Genomic DNA, 14,830 nt, shown 5'->3' with positions numbered 1-14,830 from the left:
TAGAAAATATTAATAAATAAATATGCATCAGCCCAGAGTTCATGTTCAGTCAAAGCCAGGACTTGTGTGTGTTGCTAATGGACCCCAGCATAAGTAGGTTTGAAAGACTGAATTCTGATACTTCCAGCAAATGAAAGAAAACCTCACTGCTTTGCATGGCTTCTGCTGGGATTTGGGAAGTCATCCTTCCTCCTCACAAACCTTGGTGTTCAGCTCATTGATCCAGGGCTGCAGCTCACCTCCCAGCCTGGGCTTTCCCACAGGGCAGAGAACTTCTCCCGAAGTCCTGAGTGTTTCAGCCCAGCCTGAGTGTGCTGAGGACAGACTGTCCCAGTGGTGCTGTTTTGTTGCAGTCTCCAGCTAAGGATGAAGTCAAAGAGGAGCAGCTCACTGCTCAGCTGCAGAAGGACAGCGGCTGTGGGATGATGACTCTGGTTTTGACCCTGGTGTCATTTTTCTAAGCCCCAGCTATGTGTGGGCTGCCAGCAGAAACACAGAAGAAGGTGGAATGATATCACAACCATATTTCATGGGGCAAAAAAAGGGTATGTGCCATCATGTGACCTGATGTGGGAACATATACCAGACTGTCATGTATCAATATCTGGGAACTTGTAACCCCCCTTAGTCTGTCCCTGTATGAAAGGAGTGCTTCAAGCTTTGGTGATATGAAGCAGATCTATTTTGCTGAGGCTTTTTGCAGAGAAAGGATTTCACCCTTAATGAGATGTAGGGGAATTTTCCCGTTCCTACTTTCCCAGCTCTCTCCAGCTTCATCCTTCAAATCTCATGCTGGCCATGTAGTGCAGAGCCTATGGAGTCACTTTCCCTGGACACTGAACGAGCTCAAAAAAAGTTTTTACCTCCTATCCTATGACAACCAAAATGCTGCACACACCCCAGAGTGCAAAATGCTTTATTAAAAAAAAAAAAAAGAACAAAGAAACGAAGTCAAGAATAACATGGTAACATGTAACTCTGGTGCTTGTCTAAGAGCAGAAAGAATCAGTGACAAGACTGCAGCTAGAGAAATTGCTGGCCTTTTTAAGGGCAAGAAGGAACTTTTCAAACACATAAGGAACAAAATGTATCCTTTAAGTACCGTCAGGCACAACAGCACAGAAAGGGCAAAAATGTTCAATACCTATTTCTGTTCTGCACTTGGGAAAAATCCATGCAATAGAGCAATAATATGCTGAGAATGACATTTTGCATTCAACAGTGATAAAGCTGTACAATAGGAGTACAAAATACCCTGGTTTCTTTAGCTAGACTTTCTACATCAACAAGTTATGGTAATTGAACCCAAGGGTTCCTACAGATTCAGCCAAGATGTACTCTGAATGTCTGTTGCTTTCCAAAGTACTGGGACACTGTGGTAAAGCACCAGAAGAAAACCACAATTGTGGCAGTGTTTTATGTGGATAAACAGAAAGATCTGAGTGACCAAAAACCTCTCTGCTTTTTGGGGGAAAGAGCAGAAGAGCTGGGCTCAGGGGACAGTGATAGAAACTGATGGGAACATTACCCCATTTCAGTTCCGATGTCCAAAGCACAAGGGTTGTGCTGATAAATTAGAAAGGTTTAGGGAAGTATCATTGAAGACAATTATGGGCTGGAAATCAGGCTCATAGCAAATGCTGCAAAGAGCTCAATCACACCAAAGAGAATGGAAAGGGATGAATTAATCAGGGTACCAGCACCCTCAGACAAACACAGCTAAAACATTACTACTCCTCTCCTTATTACAGAGTACTTTGCACTCTGTCAAAATAATATAGAAGAAATCCAGTGGTCAAGAACTGGAACAAAAGTAATATTCATTAGGCATAATATGCACACTTTAAAGAAATCATTTAACCATGCTTTACCAAAGACTGATAACCTACCAAAGACTGAATCATCCTGCTCAATTCCTCTTGTCTTGACAGTATATGCTGTAGCTGAAACCATACTAATTTTGAGGAGCCCTCTGCTATTCTGGAGACAGAGTAGATGATCACAGTTTTATTTCATGGCTTTAAAATCTCTAAATTATGGGCCTGAGCCAAAATTTCCCAGTCTTTTTTTTTTTCTTATGCCACTACAAAATGAACAGAAAGGCACAAGCCAAAATCATGTACTTGGACTTCAAAACACCGCCCAACACGGTGTGCAGGGAGCTCTGTTATAAAATGCGATGGGAGGGAGGAGAAAGCTACCCAGATAAAAATAAGCAGATGAAAGAGTGGAAAATAAACATTACTGCAAACATCTAACAGGCTCAAGGTGCCTTGGTGCAGAAAGATGTCTCAAATCTGTGCTCCCTTTCTGCCAACGGGCTGCGTTACAGACAGGCGATCGTCACCCCACCACACCACCTAATTGGCACCCGGCCTTCCAGGGAGTGGGAGATAGTCAGCCTAAAAATAGGCTGTCCTCTGTTTTGGCTCTCCCCTCCCTCCATCCCCCCCTCAAAGGCACAAGGCTGGCAGTCCAGGGAAAAACATCCAGAAAAGTGGCAGCCATAGCAGAGAGAGCCGGGAGGCGCTTCTGTAGAGAGAGGATCAGGATGGGGAGCTGTCAGGGTGATGCTGAGCACAGCATGAGGGGTCTGGTCCCTGCCTGCCCTCCTGTCTCTGGGAAAGAGTGATTTCCAGCACCTTTAGCTCTGGAGATGCAATCTGAGCCCCCAGCCCCACTGGAGGTGTGGGGACAGAGCCACACAAACTGTCCCTGCCCTCCAGGATGGTGTCCCCAGCCAACCCACTGCTGAAGCAAAGAAGCTGAGCTTGGCCCTTGTGGTAGCTCCCACAGCAGCTCCCTCATTGTTTCCTGCTCAGAAACTCTCTTCAGGCACCCCTTTACCCTCTGAAGGCCTTTTCTTCAACGGTCCACACAACTTTTGTTTCAAGGAACCAGAATTTGCTGGCAGTAAAGCCTCACAGGACAGTTTTTAATAAGAATTTCATTGACACTGGAGATCCTTGCAGGACTTTGATGAACACTTGAACTTTAGTCTGACATTTAAGTGCCTAAAACTCTGTATGAAGCCCAAATTAAGAGATCTTACACTCTGCTATTGATGCTTTCTCTCATATGCAGCTTTACAAAGCTCCAGAACATCAGTAACACTTCAGAAAGCATTGGTTCTGCTTTTAACTGGATATGACAAGTCAAAATCAATTAGAGATTGATCTCAATACTGGTTTGGTTTTGTTTTGTTTTTTTTATTTATTTTTAGCCTACCATTCAGTAACCAAAGTGAAGAAGTGCAATCAATGAAGCAAACTTGCTTTGCAGCAAAGCTTTTTCCTGGATCATACAACATTTTGGGAAGTTTCTCAAGCTCCTAAAGACAACAGTGTGAATAACATTACTTATTGAATTCTGCGGAGTGCTCTAACAGCAAGATTGATGGGTAGCCTAATACATTGTGTAGTTGCTATAAGCAATGATCTCCCATGCTAATCACAACTTTCACATTCACTAAAGTTGTAGGAACCTCCTGGAAGAAATCATGTACCAGGGGACGATTCAAACATTTGCAATGCTAGCTGTGACTATAAAACTAGCTTTCAGACTGGCATTGGGAAGAAAATATTCAACATATTTGACATCCCACAGACCCAAATGTGCGAGATGCTGCTTTTTGAGTCCTGCCCTGGGCCATGTGGTTCTGCAAACCAGCGTGTGTGTTCAGCTGCCACAACTTAAAATGAGCATGAAGTGATCGTGCTCTGCATTCAGGGTGGGACTTTGGACCACTGAAATGAGAAGAGAAAATTCCCTTGCAAGGCTGTTCCTCCAGGTTTTTGCTCAGGTTGTTTCCCACCTGAGCAGGACGTTGGGTTATTATTGGGAAGGGATAACACAACAGACACAGAAGTTAAGGCAGGGTTGCTCCTTGGCCACCCTTGGGGACCATCACACCTTTAAAACAGTGCAGCTGGCACCAGCCCCACCTTGGAATACAAACCTCTCAGCCCCAAGGCTGGTTGTTGGCAGCTGTGTGGCCGTGCAGTGCTGGTCAGCAGCAGTCCCTGCCTTACAGAGCTGCTATCAGCCCAGGGATGAGAAGATGAAAATCAAGGTGCCCAAAGGGAGTGCATGGGTTGAGGAACCTCCCAGAAAGGGCTCAGCCATGCAGCAGGAAATTGCCTCTGCATTTTGGGGCACAAGGACTGCTGGAACAGATGGGGACAACACTGATAATCCCTTCAAATTATGTCTTAAAGCACCTTCCTCCTGATCCTGGCAAAAGAACAGCCCTCAAAAATAACCTCTCTAACAGAAATAAAGCTTCTTACCTAGACCACCCACAGCAAACCAAATCAAGGCACTGGCTTGCCACTCAAATACACCGTTTTCAGTGCTGTGATGCCAATTTCTGTGCGTTCCCTGGCTCCTTGTGACCTTTTGAACTCTAAAATAATGCTGCATGCAGTTCCCTCCTACTCCTTTCCTCCTAGAGGCAGCTGGGCCAGCAAGGACACTGCAGAGAACTGGGCACAGCTCATTCCATGCCTCTGCACTGGGTCTGCCTGTGACATCCTCATGATGGTTCCCAGCTTCACACCACCAGCACTTATCCTTTGGGGTCAGAACACCCTGTTTCTGTTCATCACGAAGAAAGGCAGCCAGCACACATCCATGTCCCTCCCCAAGCAAGATCCTGAAGACTTTATCCAACTGTCAGCTCTGAAAACACACCTTGGACCCAAACACCCAATGTAAGATATAGGGAAAGAAGCGTTTTGATCCGCAGCCGGCGGCCGAGGGTGGGTTTGATTTATCAGGGAAGGCAAAAGCTGCTGCAGAGTGAGGCGAGGAGGAGGGGCCCGAAGGTGGCTCTCGGCCACCTCCATGCTCCTTTGATCCCAGGGCCATGCTGGCCGCAGGCCAGTCCCTGCTGTGGGCTGTGTTAATCTGTGCTGGCCACGGGTGCCTCCCGGGAGGCTCGGTGGCAGCTGGAGATTACCGGGGTCAGGGACACCCTCCATTTTCCCTTCCTCACACCCTTTGCAGCGATGGCTGGGGCAAGGGCTGGGGGAGAAAGAGCCACAGCCTCACTGCATGGGTGCACGCATCCTCAGTGTGATCCCTGCTGCCTCTCACCCTGGTTTGCACCAGCTTCTTGCAATAGCTGGGCACAGATATCCCATCTGACACCACCACAGACAGGCCAGTTCCCAGCAAAATGGGGAGTACGCCACTGATGGAGCTGGAAATTGCATTTTCAATACCCTTGCTTCATTCCTGATTTGGGGTTTTTTTGTATAAATATGCATATATGAATAAAACATATATTTTATGTATAGTTATTAATCCATATCTGATGCACATAAGTGGGCAGTGGTGCCAATACAGTCAAACATTCCCCCCTGCACACAGGGAGGGAGACTCAGCTGCAGGGTCATGGGGCAGGGTTAAAGAACAAGGGCCATGTCCTCTGGGACATCATATTTGTCCCTCTGTCACCTCCCCCAGTCTTTCAACAGGACCAGGCTCTCTCACAGCTCGAGGCACCCTTGGTACCCAACTCCTGACACCCACTCCCCCTCAGACATGAAGACCTATCCACAACCTCCCGAAGTCAACAGGGATCTTCAGCAGGCTTGGATCCAGCACTGAATCCATAAGATTGAGCCTTTTCAGATTATTTCAAAATACACTGAGACCCCAGGGCTTTGTTTACAAGCTCCATTTAAAACTGTACAATTACAGCCTACACCTGGCATTACCCGATCTCACAGACCTGGATGGTGGAGGTGAAGCAGGCACTGGCCTAACAACAGGACACTAAACATAAAATAGAATATAATATGGAGTAACACAACAAAAATTCTATAAACCCACATTACTGAAGTAATGCTGTCCCCTGTGGAACTCCAGTGAATTCATTGATGTGTACTATGTGGCTGGGTCACCACATAGCCACTTTCTTACGTATGATGCTCTTTTGAGTCTCTCTAGTCTCAATCCTTTAACAGCACTTGCAAAAGCCAAACATCCTTTAGTCCTAAACCTCTGAATCAAGTTGTCCAGTGGGTCCAAAAGCTACAGAATAAGACAGATACACACTGGTAAACCAATGCAAGAACCAAGCAACAAAAGATGAGTTTCAACGGCTTGTGCAACTAATGACTAAATACATAGAAAATCAGAATTTCCTGCGCAACAAAGGCATTATGCTACTATTTCTTTCTTATAGTTAACAAATCCAAGTACTAAAGGGATACAAAAGACATTACATCTGGCATAATAGTTAATTACAAACCACCTAGGAGACAGCTTTAGAAAATTCCAGAGAGGGAATGATGTTTCAAAGTGTAATGTTGGATCTGAAGAAGTCAAAAAGAGTTTTACCTTTGGCTTCATCAGGCTCTGGATCAGGCCCTTAAAATAGTTTTGGAAATGCTCCAGAAGACTTATTTCAGCTACATTTAAGCTCTGCGCTTTGCAGCTATTCAGTAATTTTCTCTGTTAGTGTTAAACTGTCCAGGGGACTTCTCTGCTCGTAAACAAATCCTCCACCTCCCTTCTGTCGCTTTTACGTCGACGCTGCATCACTGACTTCAATAAACAGTCTCCTGATTCACCCTGTTACGAGACACTGAGCAGAATTAGGCACCAGAGATGTGTCTAAAAGCCTTGGTTTCAGGTTCTGAACATCACTTAGACTAATTAATAAAAGAAAACCACAGCCCAAAATATTTCAATGTTTTTGGATCACAGTCTCATACACAGCCACTTGCCTTTTCCCAGGAGTCTGCAACCATCATTTTGGAGTGGTTTTTTAGTACTCTTGTTATTTTGAGGGTCTTTTATGCCATTCTCCATAGCTTTGTGGAAAAAGGCAATGTGTGACCCACTGCAGTGTTTCCAGGTTCTTTCTGGACCATCCTAAGAAGCGGCTGAAAAGCTTTACTGGGTCCTGACTATGGAGCACACAACACTCAGAGCAAGACCCGCCAGCCCCGCACTGCTCAGGTTTCACGGGACAGGGAAAATCCCAAGAAACTTTTAATCCAAAGAACAATTTTTCCCAGATGTAACAGCACTTGAGGAGCAGAGCTGTGTTTCACAACTACCAGAGGAAGCAAGTTCTTCAAGCCTGGATATCTGTACACCTTGCAGGTGCCTGCTCAGACACCATGCGGACACAACAAAACTTTTGGGAGTTGTCAAGTTGAGCAACTTCATAAAAAAGCAGACTCAGTATAACTCAAGCAAAATTTCCACCAAGGGGAAGGGAACCCAAGAACCCAGGGATTCTCCTAGGAAAGTTTCTACCCTAGTTTGATCCTCCTGTGAAGGATCCAGAGCCTCAATTCAAAACTGCCTGAATTCAGCAGGAACAGGAGCATGGTGGACCTAGAGGAAATTTGTTCTAGAAGTATTCAAGTACTTCTTTAGCTAAAGTACTACTACAGAAGTGTCACAGAAGGATGGGGCAAGGGGAAAAAAGCACAGAAAGGAATTATTTTGTCTTTATCTTCCCTTATTCATATGATAATTCCTTTTTTTATTACTCCTTTTAGCTGTGACGTATGGTTTCATAACAACTATTTACTTTTCTCCCTTTATCTAACAGCTGTCTGCTGAGAAAGATGGAAAAATAAACCAAACATGTTAAAACCAAGAGAAACTATTCATATGCCATGTATAATTGCAAGCTATATTTAAGTCTTTGTACATTATCTTTCAAATTATATTTAGTTTCAACAGGAGGGGAAAAAAATCCCCCTTACTTTCTAAAATTAGCAACAGAATTTGTATATTGTTTTCAAATCCAACCGCTCTTCCTCAGAAACTTTTGCCAGGGAATAATTAATGTCTGGAGACAGGGAATCTGCCTAGATCAGATGTATTTTGACATTGGCCCACTAACGGCCACCTAGAGCGAGAAACAGGGGAAGTCCTCGGGGAAAGGGCTGTGTAAATCTGGATTAGCTCTGCTGAAGTCGAACAAATCGATCTGGATTTACGCCGGCAGAGCCGAGAAGAGGACTCATCCCTCCGTTTGATGGACGCAGGAGGGAAGGGAAGAGCTGCGAGGACCTCGGCAAACCCGGGGAACTTCGCCACGGGCTGCAGCTCCGAAGGGGTGACTTCCCAAGGGGCCCAGAGCACACCACGGAGCAGCTGAATGGGAGCTACACGCGCGCATCGAGCGAGATTAGACCCCTCGACGTGGAACACTGCTGAAAAGAGATACGGGGTGGGGAAAAAATAAAAAAAAAAAAAAAATTGTTAAGATACTTGCAGTGCTTTGCAGAGCCTCTCGCTGCAGACACGTCTGGCAGTGCCTCTGCCCCTCCGGCAGCACGGGAGCTGCGGTGCCAGCGCGGTGCGGGAGGCTGGGGACCGGGCTGGGGACGCACCGGAGGCGATGTGCTCGGCCCCGGGGAGGGAGAGAGGGCGGCCGCGTCACGGCGCGCTGGCTGGACTAATATGGGGAGCAGCGACAGGCAGCAATCCGTCCGGAAGGAAAGGACAACCCCTGTAACACGAGAGCGAAACGGGGAGCAGGCACTCACCCGAGGGGCTTTGGGAGGGTTTAGGGCTTCCACGGGGATGGCACCGCCGGCTGCATGCGGGATGGCAGGCGCAGGAGCGAGTTTGGTGCACGGGGGTCCCTTCCCCGCAGCGCTCAGCGCTATTAAACGCAGCATAATTACCCTGTTATAATCAGGCAGGTATTTTAAAGAGGCTTTAGTGTGATTTTATAATTGTGCATTATGTAACGTGCTACCAACGTGTCAGGCCTCAGACAACAGCAAGTGCCTGTCTACAGGTCAGGCTGGTAACACTTTAATGATGCTCCTTTCTCCTCTCCCCGAAAGCCTCCCGCTAACGCTGCTCTCCCTAAACCTCTTGTCCACTTCTAGTGGCTGCATCACAGGTTAAAACAAAAACTTCATGACAGAGTTGCTCCTCTTCATGAGCCTCAACACCATGGGGAGGGGGCTTTTTTTTTCTTTATCATCATTTTTTTTTAAGTTCATGTTTTCTGGCATTTCCCAGGGGCAGTGTCTGACCTTGCAGCAGAGACGCTCCTCGGAGGAGCAGAACGGGCTGGCAGTGGGGCACAAAAACTGAGCTGGCTCCTACAGGGGGGAATTTTTGCTCACTGGAAATAACCAGAAGTGATCCCTCTGTGCTGTCTTGTTTTGGTTTCCCAGGACCAAGGTTCTCTTAAACCTGAAGCAAAGCTTGTTAGACCCAACGTGCTGCAAGCCAGCCGGGAGCAGCAGTGGCGTGTTCAGCCTCTAACAAAACTGTCCATTTTGGGAGCGGAAAGTGACCGTTTCATTATGATAAGGAAAAAAATCTTAGATACAGTCTTTAAGAATGGATTTTGGCTTAAACTTAAAAAGTTAATCTCTATCTTCAGCTAATGGGTCTTAATAGAAACTTGCTCATGGACAAATTTTTCTACAGCTTTGTACCACACAGATTTTTTTTTGTTTTCTCTAAAGACTTAAAATCAACAGGGAGAAAAACTCAGGCACAACTCCCACCTCCCAAGACCCCTTGAAAAACCTAAAACCTGGCTTACTGTTCACAATCAGCCTTCAAATGCCACGAATATTGAGAATGACTCATTTCTTCCAACACACCTTAATTGTGTCCGTGGTCTGCATTCAGTCACCTAACTTTATACACTTGCAAATAAAATCAGTAAAACTTTTTAGATACTCAATACTAGAGTTGGATTAAAATTAATAAAGCACGAGTTGCAGATATCTTTCAAACAATAACTTGAATGCAGAGCAGTTTTAGTACCTTAGGAATCCAGCAAGCTTTAAAAAGAATCTACAACCTGTTGATAGGGCTCTCAGCATTGCAGTAAAAAGCGAAAGTTTAGCAAACTGGGAAAACTCAATTCAAAATGAGATATTAAATAAATAATCCAGTAAAGTATGGACTTATTTCTTCCAAAATATAAAAGAAAACCTCTAACTTTATAATTAAATTTTAAAAAGGCAAAGAGAAAACTTGGAGCTTAACAGAATTTCTAAATTTTTCTGCATGTTTTTGGTACAACAGTATTATTTGATGTGTCAAATCTCTACATTCAGAAAGCTCTTGCAATATGATGATAAAAATAAAACTCAGGCCATTCTTGCTATGCAGTACTGTGATTAGCAAGGGCTTTGTTCAATACAAAGAGCAGTGAGGCATGTTTTTGCCATGAAAGATAAGGGATCTTTTGACACCAATGAAAATTTTGCACTTTAATGATTCATAAGGTGACCTCCAAGCTACACCTCGGAGTGTGAGAAGAGAAGGAATTTTTGTGGTTCTTTTGCAATCTTTCATGGGAATTTGCCTCTGTGAACTTGGACTGATAAGAAACCTGAAAAGGAGGGGTACAAACAGTGATTGTGACAGCTAGTACTGCATGAATTTAACAAAATCGCTCTGTCCTGAGCCAGCTGAGGGACTGGGACAGGGGATAACTTTAATAAATGTGTCCTTTCTCTTCCCCCCAACTGAAATCTGGGATCTCACTGACTGCAACTGGACAGCCTGGAGCTGATAACACCAGTTTCAGAATTACTGGGGAATAAATAAGGAAACATAATTAACCTAAGGAAAAGAAGATACATTTGTAAAGGTGAGCAGATCACCTGAAGCTACACTGAAAGGAAGACACCGGGTGTACAGCAGAGCAAAAGGATCCTCCACAACAAACTTTCTGAACTACCTGGATCTCTTCAGTGACACAAAAACTGCCAGAAGGAGAGAGGAGTTAGGGACATTCCAGTTCTGGAAAAGTTTTCTTTTCCTCATTATTAGTAACTCTAATTACTTTGAAAGAAGAGCAATGAGATAAATCCTGTAGAGCCAGAAATGTGACCTGATTTCCTTCCTGATTTAGAAACTGTCACTTTGCAAGAGAAACCCAAAGAGACAGAGCCAGGTCAAAGTGGGCTCCTCAGTTTGGTCTGCAAAGTAAATAATAAACCAAGATCAATAGAAATATAACCCGGGTTTCCTTTTGGTAGATGTTCATAAGAACGATTCCATTTAAAGGAGAAATAAACAGATGTTTATCTGAACTGATTGCAATCATCCACGACACCATGGAAGAGATATTCACTACAAGCAAACAGAAATATACCCAACAGACTTCATGCATTTTCTTCCAGGTTAGATGGTGAAAGGGAGAAGCAATGACAGAACTCCAACTATAAATTGCTTTACACTGTGATTAAGGCCCTACCTCAAGACAACGTGTAAACACAAAGTAGAAAAGTCAAGTGGATATTTAAGAGTGATGCTGCTTCTGTGTTACCAAAGTTTTATTTGAGAGAATTGAGAAATCAGTTGTTGTCACCTTTTAACTATCAGATCTATAATTTTGCAGAGTAAATCTTGAGCACCATCAGAGACAACTTACGAGGTAGCAATCTTCAGGAAGAACTGAGCACCCACCCTCTGAAAACAACAGGTCCCTCCTATGTTTTTCAAGTTGAGTTTCCAAAAACTAAGACTCTGAAGGTGATAACAGATGATAACATGTTCCTTTTGAAAAGCATGACCAGGATTTCCAAATGACCACCAACATATTTTAATATGCAACCCGAAATGTTCTTTACTCATATATGTACACAGAGGGTTCCTTCAAGACGCTAAACAGAAAAAGGTAATGAGAAGTTAAACCAATCCCTATCTAATATCATAAATAGGCTATTTAAAGAAATTAAAAGTAGCTATATTTCATAAATCTCCCAGTCAAGATGACATTTTCTATCCGTAAATTTTTAACCATAATTTTGACAACACATTTAAATCAAGGACACAGCAACTACTCGACATTTTCCTGTAACCTGTAAAGGTCCTGGGAGGTGGTAGCTGGTGCCACAGGTGTTAGTCCATCACAGCGAGAACCGAGGCCACTTTCTGGTTCAAGCCAGGAATAAAATGCTCTCAACTCTGCTGCAGTTTTAAAGTCTGTACCCATGAGTTGTCATTCAGAGCCACAAAGTCTCGTGGTCTACATACCCCCTTCATGGTCAAGGTATTTAGGCTACATACCCAATGATGCAACTGAATACCTTTGTGACCTCTGACGAATGATTGAGGGCATGAAACAGGATCCGTTCCCTGCCACACTGTACAGAGCCCTGGCATGCTTTAAACCTGCAGGGCTCCTTGCAGCACAAACCACTTCTGTGTGACAACTCTGCCTTTAGAAGCTGACCCTTCATGCTTGTAAAACCCTCAGAGCCTCAGACAGGAGAGCAAAGCAGCACTATGAATGATTCGGAGTCAGCGGCAAGAACTGAGAAAAACCACGTTACAACATCCAACTCCAATCATGAGCAAGTTCAGTAAAATATTAATCTGTGATTACTTCTGGCAATACTGTGATCTGCCCCATACCAAAGTTACATAAACTCCACTACTCAAGGCTGAGACCTTTTGGCACATTAATCTAAAAATACCACAATTTCCATTGCTTACATGTTGAGACATTTGCCCCCAAAAGACACGACCTTTTTCTTAAGGACCCTCTGTTTCTGAAGCTCTCTGTCAACCACATTTGCCACTTGAAAAGGCTACACCAGAATTAAAAAAATATTAACAAAACTACTGGACATCACTCCAATTCCAGGTGTATCATTCCCATCCCATCCCATCCTGACTCTGGGCTCGCCTCAACTTTTTCCGAACCAGGTGTCCCATCAAGGCAATGCACCCAAACCAGCAGAAGTGACGCTTTCAAAACCACCACTTTCTTGGTCCATTAGAATAAGAGGGTTTCACTCCTCACTGCCTCACAGCTCTGACCTTTCCAATTCTCTGCCACCACAAGCTTATAGGATCTGCTGGATCCATCTGCGTCTCCACCTGGCCTGCTTCCCCACGCCAAAAGGACGGATCAAATATACGTGTCTGAAAACACATCACTGCTTTTTCTTCATGCCACCCGGGGGGGAACCCCCTCGCTGGTTTCAGACGACAGGAAGCCTCCAAGACCACTTCTGCCAAGCCCCGAAATCCTGGGAAATTGCAGCAAAATTAACTTCAGCACCTTGGACAGGACACACAGACGGAAAATCGCCGAAATGGGCTCATTGGCCCCGAAAATGCTGTGCCTGGACATGACCCTCTAGGACACATCTGCGGGCCTGTTTATTTTTAGTATTGACAAATCCTCTTTGAATCACCATGTTTATTCCACCATCCGCCCTGTGTTTTGGGAAGAGCCGCTCGCCAGCCCAGCAGTGGCAGAAGTGGGGGCCACCAACTCCGGATCCAAGGGCCATCTGCAGGAGCAGCCACTGCCCCAGCTGTGACTGGAAAAGCTTGGCTCAAGCACTCACACAGCTCAGCTCACCCCTTCCATGGCAAAACGACACCTGTTGCCATAGGTGTGCCTGGCTCATGTGTTTCTTCACTTTCCAGAAGCTCATCTCCAGCTCCTCACCCGAATCGCCAAGAAAAATAAAATTGGAAGGTCTGACTTATTCCTATTGCAGCCACACTTCAGTTGCATAAGTTTTGCTTTAATTTAGCTTTCTTTCTCTCTCACGGTGCTCCCAGTATGTCACTGTTCCCCTCAGGGCTGCCTCGATAAAATCATGATCACCTTGCTGGAGTGCAGCAGAGCTCTCCCCCATTTGCTTTTATTTACATGAGCCAAGTCAAGTTTTTAATTTGTGCCGGTAAAAACTCCAAATTTTTTAAGCAAAGGTGTTCTACAAACAGCTTTGAGGTGCTTGGTGCCATTAAGAAACACACTTAAAATATGTCAGTTCTTAAAACAAGTAATACCAGTAACACTCCCGTCATACTGAAGAAAAATACATTTTCCCTGCCACCACAGAAATAACCATTCTAGCTCATTTCTTCCCTTCAAAACCTGCCACTAGATTTCCACTCCAACACATCTGACACCACATAACATTAACCGAACAATTACAGAATATTTTCTGCTCTGTTGTTTGTTCTTTCCGGCACTTCTGGGTGCAGAAGCAAGATGGAAACTAAACCGATTCTCTGCCAGAATTACCTTTTAACAGCAATATATATCTATATCGATATAATTCTATATCCTCTGCTTCCACAGCCCAACGCAAGCTCTGCTGCTCCAACTTCTCTCTCCTCCAGCCCCCGGTCCCTCTCTGCCGCCCTGCTCGGACGGGACGGTGCCGCCGCTCCTCCCGCCTCGAGGGAAAGTTTAGGGAAGGGAAAATCCCGGCACTACTCATTCCTCCTCCGCGACACTCTCAGAACCGGGCATCCTTTCGTTGTTTTGTTTTGTTTTTTTTTTTTTTTCTTTTCCTTTTATTATCGTTTTATTAACAAGCAAACAAACAAACAGGAAAAAAAAAATAAAAAGAGACACTTACATTGGTTTATTTAATTTTTCCTGCTAAACCAAGAGTCCCAGAGCCACTTCATTGTATCCACAGAGTTTTAGTCCGCGAGCGGTCCCGTCCCGCGGGGAGGAAGGGCCCGGCTGCCGTGCGCGGAGCGCGCTGCCCGCCCGCCGCGGAGCGCGCATGGCTCGGAGCCGCCGCGCCGTCTGTGCGGCTGCCGCGGGAGCGGAGCGGAGCCAGCGCAGCCCCGGCCGGGCGGGCGGGCGGCGGGGGGGAGTGGGGAGGGATGGAGGGAGGGATAGAGGGAGGGAGGGAGGGAGGGAGGGAAGGGTGGAGGGAAGGAGGGAGGGAAGGAGGGAGGGAGGCACCGCCCGCCCCGCCGAGCGCAGCCGGGGCGGCCCCGCAGCGCCCCCTGCCGCCGGTGGGGGGAGGGGAGGAGGGGGAGGTGGGAGAGGGGAACAGAGCGGGGAAGGCCGGGAAACGGGGGGAGGGCAGAGGGATAGGCAGGG

At 45.6% G+C, this 14,830-nt stretch overlaps 1 protein-coding gene across 5 annotated transcripts in view; it reads right to left on the bottom strand.

Annotated features, from left to right (window-relative positions):
- Nucleotides 1–14,513, bottom strand: part of LOC104686420 (sodium channel protein type 5 subunit alpha) — a 215,177-nt gene extending 200,664 nt beyond the window's left edge. For all 5 annotated transcript variants that reach the window (XM_039549365.1, XM_039549364.1, XM_039549366.1 and 2 more), the window contains exon 1: nucleotides 14,352–14,513. The gene's annotated coding sequence lies outside the window, so the exon portion shown is untranslated. The remainder of the gene's footprint in view (nucleotides 1–14,351) is intronic.
- Between the last annotated feature and the right edge of the window lie 317 nt (nucleotides 14,514–14,830).

This window comes from Corvus cornix, chromosome 2 (genome assembly GCF_000738735.6).
Source record: "Corvus cornix cornix isolate S_Up_H32 chromosome 2, ASM73873v5, whole genome shotgun sequence".
In the NCBI taxonomy this organism is placed as follows: Eukaryota; Metazoa; Chordata; class Aves; order Passeriformes; family Corvidae; genus Corvus; species Corvus cornix.
This window is presented reverse-complemented; position numbering and strand designations above follow the sequence as displayed.